Genomic DNA, 15,873 nt, shown 5'->3' on the forward strand with positions numbered 1-15,873 from the left:
AACACAATAGTACTCCTAATACACATTACGCCACACTGCAGTGACCTTATATACATTACGCCACACAGTAGCAGTTCCCCATACACACATAATGCCCAGAGTAGTAGTGCCCCTTATACAATGCCCACAGTAGTAATGCCCCATAGACAGTGGTACATATACATGGGGTGACAGAATTACATATGCAGGATAACAGAATATGCTTGGGGTGACAGAGAGACAAATACAGGGGGGATTGGGACATTTGCAGGGGGCATAGGAACATATGCAGGGTGACAGAGGGGCATATACTGTATGTGGGGTGACTGAGGGACATATGCAGGGTGACAGAGGGACATATGTGGGGTGGCAGAGGGACAAACAGTACATATGGTTTGGACAGCCCCTACATTCTTTTTCCGCCAATGGAAGCAGACAGCGCCTGTTGGGGCTCCAGCAAGCCGCTGGATCCTTGTGCCCGGTGGCCGTCTCCCTCCCCTCCAGCCGTTCACCCGATTACCCAACCCATATGTGCCTTTTTATATGCCCCCTCACCCACTACATATAGCTAGCGAAACTCCCCAACCCTCAGTTAGCCACCATGTATGATGCAGTCATACTGTGATTATGATGCCCTCACAAACAAGCTTCTTAGGAGTGGAATAGTCTGTGGCATTTGCAATGGTACTACATGCACCCACGATCGGTGCCTCCTGAAAGTGCAATAGTTGATCTGATCCTTTAACATGATTGGAACAAATCCATAATGGAACAAATTACCTCACAGGGTGTCAAACCTGAACCTGCAAAGACTTGCAATTCAGCAGATACCTACCTTGAAATCTCAGCTTCCTACCAGTAGCGGATTTACTACAAGCCAACCAAAGCAGCTGCTTAGAGCCTTGTGGGTCCCAGAGGACCCACCAACATGGCTGCATAACGGGCATTTCCATAGAGCCGCAAACTCCGCCGAAATTGTCAGAGAGCTGGGCTGAATACTCCCTGCAAGCTGTCATTGATGGGACAGCTGTGGGGTGCCAGCTAAAGAGTATGCCTGTATATCCAGTCCCGCAGTATTGTTCATGTGACTGGTTATGACACACGTGCAATTGACGTCAGACGCGCAGAGAGAGGAGCCGGGACGCGCACAGAGAAAAACACGAGGTCTTCCAGTGCACTTTATTACAGTATTTTTTACATTTTATATAACGTCCACCTACTTTAAATTCCAATCAGGCGGGGAAGAGGTGGTGGTGGTGGGGGGGGTGTTACAGTGTTATTTTAAGTACAGTGTAAGACTTCCGCCTGCTAAAATCATGGCTGGGGGGAAGGCACATACTAACTGGTGATATATCAATATGCTATTACACACATTTTAAGTACTACCTTGTATAGAAGATGCTATAATCAGCTACAATCAGTGGGGCACTGATACAGTATATAATCAATGCAGTCACACTGACTGAGGGGTGTAAACTAATAAGTAATAACTGGCATTATAAGGGATGGGGGGCCTGCCAGACTGATACAATCAGTAAAGGGGGGGATGTTCCTCATATAAATTTATAATTCAATCATCACTAACATGATAGGGTGTAATAATAAGTATTATAAGGTACCCCCATCCCTTAGTAGCAGGGGATTCATTCAGCATGCCGTCGGTCGGGATGTTGGCAGTTGGAATCCCGGCGCCGGAATCCCGACATGTGACCAATATACCGGGGCCGGAACTGCGACATAAAAATGCAGACACGGGAATCCCGACCGCCGGCACCCCCGAACGTAAGTATTCTGGAGACTCTTAGGTTTAGGCCCGGGGGCGGAGGTTAGGTTTAGGCGCCACTGGGGAGGGTTAGGTTTAGGCTTCAGGAAAGGGAGGGTTAGGGTTAAGCTGTTGGGGGGGGTTTAGGTTTAGGCTGCGGAAATGGAAGGTTAGATTTAGGCACTACTGTGGGGGTTAGGTTGTGGGGAGCGGGGGTTAAGGTTAGGATGCGGGGAGGGGGTTAGGCTGCGAGGAGGGAGGGTTAGGATTAGGGGGGTTGGTGGGGAAGGTAAGTATACTTACCATACACCAGTCGGGATATTCTCCACTGGAATGCCACTGTCAGTCATATGACTGCCGGCATCCCAATCGTCGGTAAATGGTATCACACCCAATAGCAGGTCCCCCATCCCTAATAATACCCATTATTACACCCCTGAGTCAGTGACTGTATTGATTATATATCAGTGCCTTTAGCATACCTCCCAACTGTCCCAATTTCAGCGGGACAGTCCCGATAATTGGACACTGTCCCGCTGTCCCGCGGGCGGGGAAGGGGGGGGGGGGGCAGTTGGGAGATCCTGTGATCACCGCTGCTCTGCTTTGAAAAGCAGCCGGTGATCACACTGAATAGATGCCGTGGCCACGGCATCTATCAGCACAAGGAGGAGACCCGGGGGCTGTCCAGCTCCCTTTTGCCCGCAACTTCGGCGCAGCATGTCCCTCTTCTAAAGGGACAAAAGTTGGGAGGTATGGGTAGAGCCAGTTCTAGACCTTGTGGCGCCCAGGGCGATAGTTTCCTTTGCTCTCCCCCCCATCCCAGATGGTGCATGTAAAAAACAGGGGCGTGGCCAGGGCCGGTGCAAGGTGTCTCAGCTCCCTAGGCAAAACCTAAGTCTACTCCCCCCTCCCTTATTTAAAAGTCGAATTGAGATGAGATTGAATAGGGGTTGTCAGATCCATTCCGACAAATGCATGTCGGAATGGATCCGACCCTAATTGAATATACCCCATTGTCTCTCACAGGGCTGTGTGTACTATTTGTAATCAGCTGGCACGTAAAACAAAAATGTGTGGCTGTGATGGAGGAAAAATGCAAATATATATAGTTCAAGTTCAGAACATGGGACCCCCTGGGTTAGCATAACTAAACTGCTTCAGAACATCATTAAACTTGTTCAGAACAGTAAAACATATACTGTCACTCGCCAAAGGTTACTATTTTCATTACATGCCCACGTGGATAGTGAAACTGATAGCCCAGGGTGTCCCACATTCTGAACTTTAGCATATATATATATATATATATATATATATCTATATATAGCCAAATGAAGGGAGAGCACTCACCAGACTTGTTAAAAGGTAAATCTTTTATTTCAGAACAAGAAGTCACACAGCTACATCGACGTTTCGGTCCTATCCAGGACCTTTGTCAAGATAAAAAACATGGTGCAGTGTCCGGATATTTATACCCATATTAGTTCCCTCCCACCAATAAGGTGGGATACACCCACTCATGTTCAACATTAGAAATACTCCTAATTCAATAGACTGAATAGAAAAACAATCAACCATATGGGCTCTGTATATACAAAATATCTAGTAGGTAATCATCAAAACGGACCAGTTAGACTTAGTAATCCATCTAATATCATTCAAAAACGGCGTGCGTTCCACCGGCCGAGTCACTTCCGGTCCGTGAACCGCACATCCGGTCACGTGCCCCGGAAGACAGCTAGAGAAAGCAACTTCCGGTCCGCGACACGCATATCCGGTCCCAGGTCACGGGAGTGAATACGGCATACAACACATGTAGAGTTTAATAAAAAAAGTCTTAAAGTGATATCCCCATATATGCATATATGCTTTGATAATCAAGAATATGACTGTGCAATTATTCTTTAGACCTTAAACATATTAACAAGATTGTTATAATTAAATCCAATATATAAACATAAAATTAAATAAATGTCCATAGGGATCCAGTAGATTAGATAAGCCAATTACTCTGATTAGTCAGTTCATCAGATACTTGAAATTTTTGAAACGATCAAGGTATCCATATTCAGGATAAGATTATCAAATATTAGCCAAGCTGTAAAGTAAAATAAAGAGTTAGTAAAGCCACAGACTATTACAACAGGAGAGGACAGACCGCAGAAAAAAATTAATAAAAATAAAAATAAAAATGTAATAAAAAATTAAAATAAGAAATAAGTTCCAGAATTTAGCCCAAATATATGCCATAATGAATGGCATCATTAAGTCCCCGTGGTCGGATGGTATCAAGGTGAAAGATCCAGGATGCCTCCTTTTTAAGAAGCATTTTAGCACGATCTCCACCCCTTCTTGGAGGATCCACCCTGTCAATTATCATACATCTCAATGTCGCCAGCGAATGTCTGGCCTCCATGAAATGCCTGGCCACCGGTTTGTCAGAGGTACCGTCTGTAAGTGCCGACCTAATAGACAGTCGGTGATTTGCCATTCTCTCGCGGAATGGACGTATAGTCTTGCCGACATATACTAATGAGCACGGACAGGTAAGAATATAAACCACGAAGTCTGACGTACAAGTCACCCTTTCGCGAATAGGAATTTTTTGACCTGTATGTGGGTGATGAAAGGATGTACCCACCATCATCCCCCTGCATGTCGTACAGTTGATGCAGCGGTAACATCCTGGTTTATTAGTATTTAACCAGGTATTCGTCGATGGAGCTTGTATCCTGTCAGGCAACATGAGCAGATCTTTCAAATTTTGTGCTCTTTTAAAACTCACTAGAGGTTTCTTGGGTAACTTCTTAGTCAGCGACGGATCAGACTTGACAATAGGCCACATCTTATGGATGGCATTACGTATGGTGGATCCAGCCCCATCAAAGGTGGTCGTGATCACAAATGGATTGTCATTCTTCGATCTGGTGGAACTACCCTTTGCAAAAATATCTCTGGCTTTATCCAGACATCTCTTGATGGTCAAATCATCGTATCCACGTGTTAAGAACCTCTGTTTCATCTCATCAATTTGGCATAATGCTGTCATCGGATCAGAGTTGTTACGAAGCACTCTCAAAAATTGGGAGATAGGTAAATTCTGTTTGAGCGGTCCTGGATGATAGCTGTCAAAATGTAACAAAGAATTGCGGTCTGTCTCTTTCCGGTATAGTCTGTAGCCATAGCCCAGTTCTGTGATAAAGACACTAACATCCAAAAATGAAACAGATTGATCACTAAATTGCATTGTAAATCTAATAGGTGAATCTAGAGAATTTAATTCTTGAATCATTAGCTGTAGAGATTGTTCAGTACCTCTCCATAACAGGAAAACATCGTCTATAAACCTACGGTAAAAAGCAATACTATCTCCAAACAGCGGGACTATATTCTCAGTCTCATAGGCATCCATAAATAAATTAGCATATGAGGGCGCTATATTGCTGCCCATCGCGGTGCCCGCCATTTGGAGATAGTATCGCTCACCGTATCGAAAGTAGTTACAGGTGAGAATCAGTTCAAGTAATTCAATCAGGAATTCAACAGGAGGAGAACCCACATGATGTCGAGTAAGGACCCGTCTCACAGTCTCAATACCGGCACCATGTGGGATCACCGTATACAGTGAAGTAACATCCATGGTAACCAGCAGGTCACCAGGTGTATGTGGCACGGAGTTCAACAATTCCAAAAAATGACCAGTGTCACGGAGATAGCTTTTGGTATGTTTCACACAAGGTTGTAAAAATGTATCTAGATATTGTGCTACTGGTGAAAACAGAGAGTTACGGGCCGAAATTATAGGCCTACCAGGTGGGGCATCGAGGGTCTTGTGGACCTTGGGTAGAAGGTATAAGATTGGACATATGGGATATTCAGTTCTAAGAAATCCTAAAGTGTCTTCATCAATCCACTTATTATTAATAGCCAAATCTAATAAGTTATCCAATCGTGTCTTAAAACCCACTACCGGGTCACAATCAAGTAACCTGTAAGTATCCGTATCAGCTAGTTGTCTTAATGCCTCAGTATGGTAGTCAGACGTATTTAAGATTACCACTGCCCCTCCCTTATCAGCTGATCTAATCGTGATCTTAGGGTTTTCTTTCAGATTAGTTAATGCCTGTTTCTCCAAAGGAGTAAGGTTATATCGGATTCTACCCTGTTTCCCAATAGATTTTTTGATGTTATCATCTAACATCCGGGTGAAAGTTTTGATACTAGGGTTATAGGACACGGGGTCATATGTACTTTTTTTCTTAAAAGGTTTCATGGCTCCAGTATTGTCACTGGTTTGATCAAACTTTTCCGCAAGTCTTAGTTTACGCCCAAGTCTATATTTATCAATAGACCAATTGAACTCATTGAATCTAGGTGTAGGGACGAAACTAAGGCCCTTAGACAGCAAACTCGTTTCAGGCTCAGTGAGAATATGTGAAGATAAATTAATTATCGATTCTTTTGATTTTTGTTTTGTTTCTTCTTTTCTTTTGACTTTGCCCCGCCTGAGGTGGGGCCTTCTGCGTTTAAATTAGAATCACCCAATCGTGAGCATGTATTAGATCGAGGGAGCGGAGGTCTTCTAGCTGATTGTGAATAAGATGAGTCACGTTCAGAGGAGGAATTGCTGTCAAGCTGTGAATGATCAAATCTCTGTCTGGAATTTCTAAATCTAAATGGTATAGGATTGTCACTACCAGTAAGCCACCGGTATACCCGGTGTTCCTTATAGTCCCTGTCTACTTTCTCTAGTTTAGTCCTCTTAAAGGAAATCAATTCTTTTCGATATTTATCGGTCTGTTGTTTTAATTTCACCATCCACTGTTGTGAGGTATCTGACTGTAATGTCTCTACAGCGCCTGGACGAAATTGTGTAATTTCACTCCGTATCTTTTTTAAGTCAGCCCCCACCTCCTCTATTACTAGAAGAAGCAAATCAAAGGAGCACTTATTAAGAACGGTGCACCACCTGCTACAAAAGGTCGGATTACTTCTACCAATAGTAGGTATATTTCTCAGGCAAAAACCCCGAGGAATTTGTTTTTTACGAAAATAATCAGATAAAAACTGACCATGTAGCAGGAGGTCCACTTCTCTTTTCTCTAGATTAGCCAATTTATGATATGTATCAATTAAATTCTCAGCTGGAAGTTTTTCAAAATCACTGAATTCAGATAGTACACGTTCAGCATCTTCGTCAGTAAGAGCCAATAAATCATGCTCAGCAGCAAATAGTAATTCGGTGGATACAAGATTCTCCATTAGTACAATCAATGCAACTCATGTAAAACTATAACATATTTTGTCTACTACCACAGAACTGGGTTTTAAAGGAAAAGTTTTCAATTATCCTCAAAAAATCAGAGGAAGGAAAAATAGCAAAAAATAAAAATAAAAATAAAAATAAAACAGAATCAACTTTAGCCAAAAATTCGACTATCTTCACTTGTCTAAAAGACACCAGAGATCAGTCCGTCCACCAGACCAAATCCTCTTTGATACAATAGAAAAATAATATCATGGGCAACTTCGTATAAATACTTAAGGGGTGCTGGACCAGATATGTACACTAACAGTGCACATTAATAAATCAAATCCATGAGGTCCACACTCACATTGTCCATATTCATGCTGGGGTGCATATCCAGATGAAAGATAACCATCAGGTTATAGTTCCAGAATAGCCAAATGAAGGGAGAGCACTCACCAGACTTGTTAAAAGGTAAATCCTTTATTTCAGAACAAGAAGTCACACAGCTACATCGACGTTTCGGTCCTATCCAGGACCTTTGTCAAGATAAAAAACATGGTGCAGTGTCCGGATATTTATACCCATATTAGTTCCCTCCCACCAATAAGGTGGGATACACCCACTCATGTTCAACATTAGAAATACTCCTAATTCAATAGACAGAATAGAAAAACAATCAACCATATGGGCTCTGTATATACAAAATATCTAGTAGGTAATCATCAAAACGGACCAGTTAGGCTTAGTAATCCATCTAATATCATTAAAAAACGGCGTGCGTTCCACCGGCCGAGTCACTTCCGGTCCGTGAACCGCACATCCGGTCACGTGCCCCGGAAGACAGCTAGAGAAAGCAACTTCCGGTCCGCGACACGCATATCCGGTCCCAGGTCACGGGACCGGAGTTTAATAAAAAAGTCTTAAAGTGATATCCCCATATATGCATATATGCTTTGATAATCAAGAATATGACTGTGCAATTATTCTTTAGACCTTAAACATATTAACAAGATTGTTATAATTAAATCCAATATATAAACATAAAATTAAATAAATGTCCATAGGGATCCAGTAGATTAGATAAGCCAATTACTCTGATTAGTCAGTTCATCAGATACTTGAAATTTTTGAAACGATCAAGGTATCCATATTCAAGATAAGATTATCAAATATTAGCCAAGCTGTAAAGTAAAATAAAGAGTTAGTAAAGCCACAGACTATTACAACAGGAGAGGACAGACCGCAGAAAAAAATTAATAAAAATAAAAATAAAAATGTAATAAAAAATAAAAATAAGAAATAAGTTCCAGAATTTAGCCCAAATATATGCCATAATGAATGGCATCATTAAGTCCCCGTGGTCGGATGGTATCAAGGCGAAAGATCCAGGATGCCTCCTTTTTAAGAAGCATTTTAGCACGATCTCCACCCCTTCTTGGAGGATCCACCCTGTCAATTATCATACATCTCAATGTCGCCAGCGAATGTCTGGCCTCCATGAAATGCCTGGCCACCGGTTTGTCAGAGGTACCGTCTGTAAGTGCCGACCTAATAGACAGTCGGTGATTTGCCATTCTCTCGCGGAATGGACGTATAGTCTTGCCGACATATACTAATGAGCACGGACAGGTAAGAATATAAACCACGAAGTCTGACGTACAAGTCACCCTTTTGCGAATAGGAATTTTTTGACCTGTATGTGGGTGATGAAAGGATGTACCCACCATCATCCCCCTGCATGTCGTACAGTTGATGCAGCGGTAACATCCTGGTTTATTAGTATTTAACCAGGTATTCGTCGATGGAGCTTGTATCCTGTCAGGCAACATGAGCAGATCTTTCAAATTTTGTGCTCTTTTAAAACTCACTAGCGGTTTCTTGGGTAACTTCTTAGTCAGCGACGGATCAGACTTGACAATAGGCCACATCTTATGGATGGCATTACGTATGGTGGATCCAGCCCCATCAAAGGTGGTCGTGATCACAAATGGATTGTCATTCTTCGATCTGGTGGAACTACCCCTTGCAAAAATATCTCTGGCTTTATCCAGACATCTCTTGATGGTCAAATCATCGTATCCACGTGTTAAGAACCTCTGTTTCATCTCATCAATTTGGCATAATGCTGTCATCGGATCAGAGTTGTTATGAAGCACTCTCAAAAATTGGGAGATAGGTAAATTCTGTTTGAGCGGTCCTGGATGATAGCTGTCAAAATGTAACAAAGAATTGCGGTCTGTCTCTTTCCAATATAGTCTGTAGCCATAGCCCAGTTCTGTGATAAAGACACTAACATCCAAAAATGAAACAGATTGATCACTAAATTGCATTGTAAATCTAATAGGTGAATCTAGAGAATTTAATTCTTGAATCATTAGCTGTAGAGATTGTTCAGTACCTCTCCATAACAGGAAAACATCGTCTATAAACCTACGGTAAAAAGCAATACTATCTCCAAACAGCGGGACTATATTCTCAGTCTCATAGGCATCCATAAATAAATTAGCATATGAGGGCGCTATATTGCTGCCCATCGCGGTGCCCGCCGTTTGGAGATAGTATCGCTCACCGTATCGAAAGTAGTTACAGGTGAGAATCAGTTCAAGTAATTCAATCAGGAATTCAACAGGAGGAGAACCCACATGATGTCGAGTAAGGACCCGTCTCACAGTCTCAATACCGGCACCATGTGGGATCACCGTATACAGTGAAGTAACATCCATGGTAACCAGCAGGTCACCAGGTGTATGTGGCACGGAGTTCAACAATTCCAAAAAATGACCAGTGTCACGGAGATAGCTTTTGGTATGTTTCACACAAGGTTGTAAAAATGTATCTAGATATTGTGCTACTGGTGAAAACAGAGAGTTACGGGCCGAAATTATAGGCCTACCAGGTGGGGCATCGAGGGTCTTGTGGACCTTGGGTAGAGGGTATAAGATTGGACATATGGGATATTCAGTTCTAAGAAATCCTAAAGTGTCTTCATCAATCCACTTATTATTAATAGCCAAATCTAATAAGTTATCCAATCGTGTCTTAAAACCTACTACCGGGTCACAATCAAGTAACCTGTAAGTATCCGTATCAGCTAGTTGTCTTAATGCCTCAGTATGGTAGTCAGACGTATTTAAGATTACCACTGCCCCTCCCTTATCAGCTGATCTAATCGTGATCTTAGGGTTTTCTTTCAGATTAGTTAATGCCTGTTTCTCCAAAGGAGTAAGGTTATATCGGATTCTACCCTGTTTCCCAATAGATTTTTTGATGTTATCATCTAACATCCGGGTGAAAGTTTTGATACTAGGGTTATAGGACACGGGGTCATATGTACTTTTTTTCTTAAAAGGTTTCATGGCTCCAGTATTGTCACTGATTTGATCAAACTTTTCCGCAAGTCTTAGTTTACGCCCAAGTCTATATTACTCAATAGACCAATTGAACTCATTGAATCTAGGTGTAGGGACGAAACTAAGGCCCTTAGACAGCAAACTCGTTTCAGGCTCAGTGAGAATATGTGAAGATAAATTAATTATCGATTCTTTTGATTTTTGTTTTGTTTCTTCTTTTCTTTTGAATTTGCCCCGCCTGAGGTGGGGCCTTCTGCGTTTAAATTAGAATCACCCAATCGTGAGCGTGTAGTGAGTTTTAAAAGAGCACAAAATTTGAAAGATCTGCTCATGTTGCCTGACAGGATACAAGCTCCATCGACGAATACCTGGTTAAATACTAATAAACCAGGATGTTACCGCTGCATCAACTGTACGACATGCAGGGGGATGATGGTGGGTACATCCTTTCATCACCCACATACAGGTCAAAAAATTCCTATTCGCAAAAGGGTGACTTGTACGTCAGACTTCGTGGTTTATATTCTTACCTGTCCGTGCTCATTAGTATATGTCGGCAAGACTATACGTCCATTCCGCGAGAGAATGGCAAATCACCGACTGTCTATTAGGTCGGCACTTACAGACGGTACCTCTGACAAACCGGTGGCCAGGCATTTCATGGAGGCCAGACATTCGCTGGCGACATTGAGATGTATGATAATTGACAGGGTGGATCCTCCAAGAAGGGGTGGAGATCGTGCTAAAATGCTTCTTAAAAAGGAGGCATCCTGGATCTTTCGCCTTGATACCATCCGACCACGGGGACTTAATGATGCCATTCATTATGGCATATATTTGGGCTAAATTCTGGAACTTATTTCTTATTTTAATTTTTTATTACATTTTTATTTTTATTTTTATTAATTTTTTTCTGCGGTCTGTCCTCTCCTGTTGTAATAGTCTGTGGCTTTACTAACTCTTTATTTTACTTTACAGCTTGGCTAATATTTGATAATCTTATCTTGAATATGGATACCTTGATCGTTTCAAAAATTTCAAGTATCTGATGAACTGACTAATCAGAGTAATTGGCTTATCTAATCTACTGGATCCCTATGGACATTTATTTAATTTTATGTTTATATATTGGATTTAATTATAACAATCTTGTTAATATGTTTAAGGTCTAAAGAATAATTGCACAGTCATATTCTTGATTATCAAAGCATATATGCATATATGGGGATATCACTTTAAGACTTTTTTATTAAACTCTACATGTGTTGTATGCCGTATTCACTCCCGTGACCTGGGACCAGATATGCGTGTCGCGGACCGGAAGTTGCTTTCTCTAGCTGTCTTCCGGGGCACGTGACCGGATGTGCGGTTCACGGACCGGAAGTGACTCGGCCGGTGGAACGCACGCCGTTTTTTAATGATATTAGATGGATTACTAAGCCTAACTGGTCCGTTTTGATGATTACCTACTAGATATTTTGTATATACAGAGCCCATATGGTTGATTGTTTTTCTATTCTGTCTATTGAATTAGGAGTATTTCTAATTTTGAACATGAGTGGGTGTATCCCACCTTATTGGTGGGAGGGAACTAATATGGGTATAAATATCCGGACACTGCACCATGTTTTTTATCTTGACAAAGGTCCTGGATAGGACCGAAACGTCGATGTAGCTGTGTGACTTCTTGTTCTGAAATAAAGGATTTACCTTTTAACAAGTCTGGTGAGTGCTCTCCCTTCATTTGGCTATTCTGGAACTATAACCTGATGGTTATCTTTCATCTGGATATGCACCCCAGCATGAATATGGACTATGTGAGTGTGGACCTCATGGATTTGATATATATATATATATATATATATATTCACACACAAAAAAAAATAGGATTTTAATACCTACCGGTAAATCCTTTTCTCTTAGTCCGTAGAGGATGCTGGGGTCACTTCAAGAACCATGGGGTATAGACAGGATCCGCAGGAGACATGGGCAATTTAAGACTTTCAAATGGTGTGACCTGGCTCCTCCCTCTATGCCCCTCCTCCAGACTCCAGTTTAAGGAACTGTGCCCAGAGGAGACGGACATTTCGAGGAAACGATTTATTGTTAAACCACGGTGAGCATCTTACCAGCTCACACCTCAAGCATGCCGCAGAACGTGGCATTCAACAGAACACAAGCCAACGGCATGAAGAATTTGCAGCAATATGCTGACAAAAAACGTAACACAACCTGTGTGTAACCACAACCAATAACTGCAGATACAGTGCGCACTGGGACGGGCGCCCAGCATCCTCTACGGACTAAGAGAAAAGGATTTACCGATAGGTATTAAAATCATATTTTCTCATACGTCCTAGAGGATGCTGGGGTCACTTCAAGAACCATGGGGTTATACCAAAGCTCCAGAATGGGCGGGAGAGTGCAGACGACTCTGCAGTACCGAATGACCAAACGTGAGGTCAACCTCGGCCAAGGCATTAAAAGTGTAAAACTTAGCCCAATTGTTTACTTTATAGCTGCTCGGCAAAGTTGCGATGCCGAGACTTCCCGGTCAACCGCCCCGGACGAGCCCACCGTTCTAGTAGAATGGGCCTTCACCTATTTCGGTAACGGCAATCCTGCCGTAAGATGAACATGCTGAATCGTACTACAGATCCAGCGCCCAACGGTCTGCTTGGAAGCAGGACACCCAATCTTGCTGGGAGCAACAGGACAAACAGAGCCTGTATTCCTAAATGGAGCCGTCCTGGCGACATAAATTTTCAAAACTCTGACCACATGCAGAGACTTCGATTCAGTGAAGGCGTCCGCAGCCACCGGCACCCCAAAAGGTTGGTACATGTGGAAAGAAGAAACCACCTTTGGTAGAAAATGTTGACGAGTTTCCAACTCTGCTCTATCTTCATGGAAGATCAAATAAGGTCTCTTGTGAGACCAGATCGCTAACTCAGGCCAACCTGACGACCACTTTACAAGTGAGGAATTTCACTCCGCCTTATGTAAAGGTTCAAACCAATGTGATTGAAGGAACTGCAACACCCCATTAAGATCCCCTGGTGCCACAGGGGGCACAAAAGGAGGTTGGATGTGCAACTCTCCCTTCACGACAGTCTGAACTTCTGAAAGGGAGTCCAAATGATTCTGAAAGAAAACCGATTAGGCCGATTTTAATTGCTGAAAACTAGAGATGAGCGGAGCCGTAGGATTCTTCTTGGATTCACACCAAGAAACTTATTTTCTCCAAAAACGGTAGTAATGTTTAGACGTTACTCTTTTTCTAATCCGAATAAGTGTGGGAACTTCTTCCGTGGGAATACCCTTATGGACTAAGATCTGGCGTTCAACCACCATGTCGTCAAACGTAGCCGCGGTAAGACCTAATACACGCATGGCCCCTGCCACAACAGGTCCTCGCGCAAAGGTGTTACGCACACCAGTGCTAACAGGAGTATACCGGTGTATGAACAGAGAGGGAAGCGAAGCAAATGAACTCACAGACAGTATAACATAACATACACAGGAGGTGATGGAATAACTAATAAACACAAAGTGAACGGAGAAGCCCAAAGGCTCAGGAATTGGGTGTCTCCCTAGTGTCAGGAATGCTCAGATGGAATAGAGCGGACAATGAAGCGATGTGTAGTGATTTAACATGTGGAGCACCTGAAATGATGTTGCTAAGAGCAACAGAAAAAACCCCAAAGGGTTACCAACGGGTGTGGGAATAAACTCCTTGGTCAGAGATAGAAATATAGACACAAGGAGAGTATCCACAATCCTAACCCCCACTTGCAGGGCACAGGTTCAGCTTACTGCCACTAAACTGACACCTGGACGCCCTGCACAGTGAGGGAGGATTAAGCAAGCAGGTCTGAGAGTACAGCCGCAAACCTGCTGGGTTCACAGAATAGCAAAAGAACCCCAGCAGGTCAAACAACTGACTCCAGTCTTACTGCTAGGTCCGGATTGGCAGAATGAAGTACCGAATCCCAAGGCCTATTCGCAGTGAGCAACAAGTAAATACAAAGTCACACAGTACTAGCTAACTCTCTGGAACTGACTAACAAACAAAGATTCAGCAGCATTTGCCTAGCCTGAGAGGATGGTTTATATAGCAGGTGCTGTCCACGCCCCTCACAAAACCAGCGCCGGATTCCCTGCCGTGCACAGAGCCTGTAACCACTACACAGTAAAAACCCGGACCGGAGTATCAGCTGCGCTCAGGTTACTTCGCTAACACTTGCCTCCCGGTTGCCATGGCGACGTGGCAGCACAGAGCAGGAGATCCTAACAGTACCCCCCCTCTGACGAGGGGTCAAAGAACCCCTACCACCGGGTTTATCGGGGAACTGCGAGAAGAAAGAGCGTATCAGTCTGGGGGCATGAAGATCACAACTGCGCACCCACGACCGCTCCTCCGGGCCATACCCCTTCCAGTGCACCAAAAATGACAGCCGACCCCGAACCATCTTGGAGTCAAGAACCCTTTCAACCACAAACTCCCTCTGACCCCGTATCAGAAGAGGAGAAGGTCTTCCACTGGAAGAAGGATTACTAACCGCCAGTTTTAAAAGGGAACAATGAAATGTTTTATTGATACCCAATGAACGGGGCAGATCTAACTGAAATGCCACCGGATTGATAACCCTGGTGATCTTATAAGGGCCGATGAACCGGGGGCCAAACTTATGAGATGGCTGTCTCAACTTCAAATTCTTGGTGGACAACCAGACGAAGTCTCCTAATTTGAAGCTGCAGGGTCTTCTCCGCTTATCAAAACCCCTTTTGGTCACTAATGACACAGACACAAGGGCTTTCTTCACTTTCCTCCAAATACCCCTAAGGACCGAAACAACAGAGGAACCACCAGACGTGGAATCCAGGGGGTCAAAAGAATTGGCCTTAGGATGATGCCCATACACACAAAGGAAGGGAGAGATCCCTGTAGCAGAGTGAGCCGCGTTGTTATAGGCAAACTCCGCCATGGACAGATGAGCAACCCAGTCAGTATGACACTTGGAGACATAACACCTGAGGAACTGCTCCAAGGACTGGTTCACCCTCTCAGTCTGCCCATTAGACTGTGGATGGTAGCCTGACGACAAGCTCACAGAAATCTGGAGATCAGAACAAAATGCCCTCCAGAATTTGGCCACAAACTGGGATCCACGGTCAGAGACCACATCAAGTGGCAACCCGTGGAGGCGCACAACATGCTGCATAAATAACTCAGACAGGCGTCTGGCCGATGGCAACCCAACCAGTGGAACGAAATGCGCCATCTTCGAAAACCTGTCAACGATAACCCAAATGGCTGTCATCCCCGAGGATTTGGGCAAGTCCACCACAAAATCCATGGAAATGTGGGTCCATGGCTTAGACGGAATAGAGAGTGGATGTAATGGGCCGACAGGAACCCCTCTAGGAGTTTTATTTCGGGCACAAACGTCACATGCCCGAACCCACTGATCCACATCCCTAGCCACCGAGGGCCACCACACCGCCCTAGACAGCAACTCCCGAGTTCT

Source organism: Pseudophryne corroboree, chromosome 1, assembly GCF_028390025.1.
Source record: "Pseudophryne corroboree isolate aPseCor3 chromosome 1, aPseCor3.hap2, whole genome shotgun sequence".
NCBI lineage: Eukaryota > Metazoa > Chordata > Amphibia > Anura > Myobatrachidae > Pseudophryne > Pseudophryne corroboree.